Raw genomic sequence first — 6,364 nt, forward strand, 5'->3', positions numbered from 1 at the left:
GGCGCCGCGAAGATTTTAACCTTGGGCCCATGACCAAAACTCGTCTTTGAAGCACAAGTACCATCAACAATGGCTAAAGTGAAAGACTTGATCAATTTATGCATAATGGGGGGAGGGAGAGTTCATTGAGAGAACAACACTCCCCCTATGTCCATGCCTACACCTACACTAGACAACAAAATGAGCATGGTGGGGTGTGCAAGGGTTCAAGCCACATTGCTCGAATCAATGATATTTAGCTCATGCCTTAACTCGTGAAATCTTGCTTCATCCAAGGGCTTCGTGAAAATATCTGCAAGGTTGTCATGAGTGTTGACATAGTTGAGCTCGATCTCTCCTCGCCTAATGTGATCCCAGATGAAGTGATACCGAATCTCAATATGCTTCTTCTTGAAGTGTTGCACCGGGTTGAGAGAGATCTTGATGGCACTTTCATTGTCACACCAAAGAGGCACTTTGTCACAAGTGACACCGTAGTCCTTTAAAGTTTGCCTCATCCATAGGAGTTGAGCACAACAACTACCGGCGGCAACATACTCCGCCTCAGTGGACGAGAGAGACACACAACTTTGCTTTTTGGAAGACCAACTTACCAAAGAGCAACCAAGGAATTGGCACCCTCCGGAAGTGGACTTCCTATCCACTTTGTCTCCCGCCCAATCGGAATCCGAGTACCCTACAAGCTTGAAGTTTGATCCTCTTGGGTACCATAAGCCAAAGTTTGGGGTATGAGCCAAATATCGAAAGATTCGTTTGATCGCCACATAGTGACTTTCCTTAGGTGCGGCTTGAAACCGTGCACAAATTCCCACACTCAACATGATGTCCGGTCTAGATGCACAAAGGTAAAGCAAGGATCCAATCATGGAACGATATACCTTTTGATCCACCACTTTACCATTGGGATCTAAGTCAAGTTGGCACTTGGTGGGCATTGGAGTGGAAGCCGGCTTGACGTCACTTATCTTGAATCTCTTGAGCATGTCTTGAGTGTATTTGGATTGATTGATGAAGGTTCCTTCTCTTCTTTGCTTCACTTCGAACCCTAGAAAGAACTTCAACTCTACCGTGGAGGACATCTCGAACTTTGAGGTCATGAGAGCGGCAAATTCCTCATTGAAAGCTTTGTTAGGAGAACCAAAGATAATATCATCAACATATAATTGGCACACAAACAACTCCCCTTTGACCTTCTTAGTAAAAAGAGTGGGGTCGATTAGCCCAACTTCGAAACCACGGTCTTGTAACTACTCGGTAAGGTGGTCATACCACGCACGTGGGGCTTGTTTAAGGCCATAGAGTGCCTTATCGAGTTGATACACATGATCGGGAAAGTAGGGATCCTTGAACCCGGGGGGTTTCTTGACGTAAACCAATTCATTAATAGGACCATTAAGAAAAGCACTCTTCACATCCATTTGTTGTAACTTAAAGTTATGATGAGAAGCATATGCAATCAACATGTGAATGGATTCAAGACGAGCAACGGGAGCAAAGGTTTCACCGTAGTCGATACCCTCGACTTGGGAGTAGCCTTGTGCTACCAAACGAGCCTTGTTGCGAATGATAATCCCGTGGGCATCTTGCTTGTTCTTAAATATCCACTTGGTTCCTATGACATTGTGATTCCCGGTTGGTCTTGGCACTAATCTCCACACTTTGTTGCGCTCGAAGTTGTTGAGTTCTTCATGCATGGCGTTGAGCCAATCCGGATCTTCTAGCGCTTCATAGACCTTGTGGGGTTCCACACAAGAGACAAACGCGTGATGCTCACAATAATTTGCTAATTGTCTACGAGTTCTTACCCCCTTTCTTAAGCTTCCAAGCACATTCGTCATGAGATGATCCTTGGTGGAGAGCTTGGAAGCAACCTTGGCGGCATGACGCTCTAATTCCTCCTCGGGGGTGAGATGAGGAGAAATCACTTGATCATCTTGAGCGTCGTCTTGGGCTTGTTCTTGTTCTTGAACTTGCTCGGAGGAGAGAACTTGACCTTGGGCATCACATGATGTGTCAACATCGTCTTGAGCGTGATCTTGCCCTTGGTCATGTCCTTGAGGATGAGGGCCTTCATGTTGTTCTTCGGAAGCGTGTGGGCCTTGGGTTCGTGATGGCTCCACTTGAGTGGAGCTTTGTCCTTCTCCTTCGGCCACAAGGGGTTCCTCAATGGGTAGGATAAAGCCAACACCCATTATTCTTATGGCTTGGGGAGGAATTTCATCACCTACATCACAAGTGCTACTTTGCTCCACTTGGGAGCCGTTATTCTCATCAAACTCCACGTTACACGTCTCCTCAATAAGTCCCGTGGATTTATTGAGGACACGGTAAGCATGAGAGTGTGTAGCATAGCCAACAAATATGCGCTCATAAGCTCTAGCCTCAAATTTAGACAACCGAACACCTTTCTTGAGAATGAAACACTTACACCCGAATACCCGGAAGTACTTGAGGTTGGGCTTGTTACAGGTGAGTATCTCGTATGGAGTCTAGTTCAAGCCCTTGCGGAGGTAGAGCCGATTGGATGCATGACACGCGGTGTTGATGGCTTCGGCCCAAAAGTTGTACGGAGACTTGAACTCCGCCATCATGGTCCTTGCCGCATCCATCAACGTCCGGTTCTTCCTCTCCGCAACACCATTTTGTTGAGGGGTGTATGGTGCGGAATATTGATGCTTGATTACCTCATCACTAAGAAATTCATCCAAGCTGTAGTTCTTGAACTCGGTGCCGTTGTCACTTCTTATTGTCAAGATCTTTGCATTGTGTTGACGTTGTGCTTCATTTGCAAAGTCAATGATGGTTTGTTGAGTCTCGCTCTTCCTCTTGAAGAAATACACCCACGTGTACCTTGAGTAGTCATCCACAATCACCAAGCAATACTTCCTACCTCCAAGACTATCGAAGGATGGGGGCCCAAAGAGATCCATGTGAAGGAGCTCCAAGGGCCTCTTTGAATAAATGATAGTCGTGGGAGGGTGAGCCTTCTCATGTACCTTTCCTTCAATACAGGCACTGCAAGCACAATCTTTAGCAAAACTAACATTCGTTAGTCCGCCGACATGGTCCCCCTTGAGGAGACTTTGCAAAGATCTCATATTGACATGGGCTAAACGGTGATGCCAAAGCCATCCCACATCAACTTTAGCCATTAGGCATGTCGCGGTATTAGTGGGTCGCTCCGAAAAGTTAATCACATATAGACTGTTCTCGACATGCCCAACAAAAGCTACCTTAAGAGTCTTGCTCCACAAGAGGGCCACAGTATCGATATCAAAGAAAGTGGCAAAGCCCATGATTGCAAGTTGACGAACGGAAAGTAAATTTTATGCAAGGGACTCAACAAGCATGACCTTCTCGATCGTGAGATCATGAGAGATGACCACCTTGCCAAGTCCCAATACCTTAGAAGATGAGGCGTCACCCAACTCGACATTGGTGGGCATAGATGGAACTTTGTGCACATCCACCACCAAGTCCTTGCTTCCGGTCATATGATTTGTAGCTCCGCTATTGAGCAACCATGATCCGCCACCGGAAGCAAACACCTACAAGAGATCAATGCTTGGTTTTAGGTACCCATTTTGTAATGGGTCCTTAGATGTTAGTAACAAGGGTCTTAGGAACCCAAATAGACCATTCAATGTACTCATGAAGAGAACCAACAAATTTGGCATAAACATGCCCATCACTAGCACGGCATAACACATAAGAGGGGTTAAAATCACCGGCTTTGTTGGGAGGGGTGACATTGCCCTTCTTGACATTGTTCTTCTTCTTCTCCTTGGGGGCACTCTCTCCCTTCCTCACAAAGGTTTGCATGAGAGGAGGAAGTCATTTGGTCTTGTCATTCTTCTTCTTGTTCTTGGAGTCGGGCACATACCCAACCCCTTCCTTGGCCACAACTCCCTTTTGGTTGATCAAGAGATCGTTGAGGTTCTTCTTGCCTTGTATGCAAGTCGCAAGACCTCTCTCAAGTTGCTCCTTCAACTTAGCATTTTCCTCAACAAGATGTATATGCTCACAACACGGATTAGTAGCATTTGTTGGAAATATGACCTAGAGGCAATAATAAATTAGTTATTATTATTATATTTCATTGTTCATGATAATCGTTTATTATCCATGCTAGAATTGTATTGATAGGAAACTCAGATACATGTGTGGATACATAGACAACACCATGTCCCTAGTAAGCCTCTAGTTGACTAGCTCGTTGATCAATAAGATGATTACGGTTTCCTGACCATGGACATTGGATGTCGTTGATAACGGGATCACATCATTAGGAGAATGATGTGATGGACAAGACCCAATCATAAGCATAGCACAAAGATCGAGTAGTTCGTATGCTAAAGCTTTTCTAATGTCAAGTATCATTTCCTTAGTGTTGGAAATATGCCCTAGAGGCAATAATAAATTAGTTACTATATTTCCTTGTTCATGATAATCGTTTATTATCCATGCTAGAATTGTATTGATAGGAAACTCAGATACATGTGTGGATACATAGACAACACCATGTCCCTAGTAAGCCTCTAGTTGACTAGCTCGTTGATCAATAGATGGTTACGGTTTCCTGACCATGGACATTGGATGTCATTGATAACGGGATCACATCATTAGAAGAATGATGTGATGGACAAGACCCAATCCTAAGCATAGCACAAGATCGTTTAGTTCGCATGCTAAAGCTTTTCTAATGTCAAGTATCATTTCCTTAGACCATGAGATTGTGCAACTCCCAGATACCGTAGGAATACTTTGGGTGTGCCAAACGTCACAACGTAACTGGGTGGCTATAAAGGTGCACTACGGGTATCTCCGAAAGTGTCTGTTGGGTTGGCACGAATCGAGACTGGGATTTGTCACTCCGTGTGACGGAGAGGTATCTCTAGGCCCACTCGGTAGGACATCATCATAATGTGCACAATGTGATCAAGGAGTTGATCACGGGATGATGTGTTACGGAACGAGTAAAGAGACTTGCCGGTAACGATATTGAACAAGGTATCGGGATACCGACGATCGAATCTCGGGCAAGTACAATACCGCTAGACAAAGGGAATTGTATACGGGATTGATCGAATCCTCGACATCGTGGTTCATCTGATGAGATCATCGTGGAACATGCGGGAACCAACATGGGTATCCAGATCCCGCTGTTGGTTATTGACCGGAGGACGTCTCGGTCATGTCTGCATGGTTCCCGAACCCGTAGGGTCTACACACTTAAGGTTCGATGACACTAGGGTTATAAAGGAAGTTTGTATGTGTTTACCGAATGTTGTTCGGAGTCCCGGATGAGATCCCGGACGTCACGAGGAGTTCCGGAATGGTCCAGAGGTAAAGATTTATATATGGGAAGTCCTGTTTTGGTCGCCGGAAAAGTTTCGGGTTTTATCGGTAATGTACCGGGACCACCGGGAGGGTCCCGGTGGTCCACCAAGTGGGGCCACCAGCCCCGGAGGGCTGCATGGGCCATGTGTGGGAGGGGACCAGCCCCTGGTGGGCTGGTGCGCCCCCCCACCAAGGCCCAAGGCACAAGGGAGAGTGGAAGGGGGCGAACCCTAGGCTCAGATGGGCCTAAGGCCCACCTAGTGGTGCGCCCCCCTCTCTCCCCCTTTGGCCGCCCCCCTATATGGGATCTAGGGCTGGCCGCCACCCCTAGGGGTGGAAACCTAGGTGGGGGCGCAGCCCCTCCCCTCCCCTATATATAGTTGAGGTTTTGGGCTGCCATAGACACGATTCAATCTCCTTCTTGGCGCAGCCCTACCCCTCTCCCTCCTCGTCTCTTGCGGTGCTTGGCGAAGCCCTGCTAGAGTACCACGCTCCTCCACCACCACCACGCCGTCGTGCTGCTGCTGGATGGAGTCTTCCCCAACCTCTCCTTCTCCCCTTGCTGGATCAAGGCGTAGGAGACGTCACCGAGCTGTACGTGTGTTGAACACGGAGGTGCCGTCCGTTCGGCACTAGGATCATCGGTGATTTGGATCACGACGAGTACGACTCCATCAACCCCGTTCACTTGAACGCTTCCGCTTAGTGATCTACAAGGGTATGTAGATGCACTCTCCTTCCCCTCATTGCTGGTTTCTCCATAGATAGATCTTGGTGACACGTTGGAAAATTTTGAATTTCTGCTATGTACCCCAACAATGGCATCATGAGCTAGGTCTATTGCGTAGATTCTATGCACGAGTAGAACACAAAGTAGTTGTGGGCATTGATTTTGTTCAATATGCTTACCTTTACTAGTCCAATCTTGTCTCGACGGTATTGTGGGATGAAGCGGCCCAGACCGACCTACACGTACTCTTACGTGAGACTGGTTCCACCGACTGACATGCACTAGTTGCATAAG

The sequence above is a fragment of the Triticum urartu genome, chromosome 2A (genome assembly GCF_056163025.1).
Source record: "Triticum urartu cultivar PI428250 chromosome 2A, HENAU_Tu73, whole genome shotgun sequence".
Taxonomy (NCBI): Eukaryota; Viridiplantae; Streptophyta; class Magnoliopsida; order Poales; family Poaceae; genus Triticum; species Triticum urartu.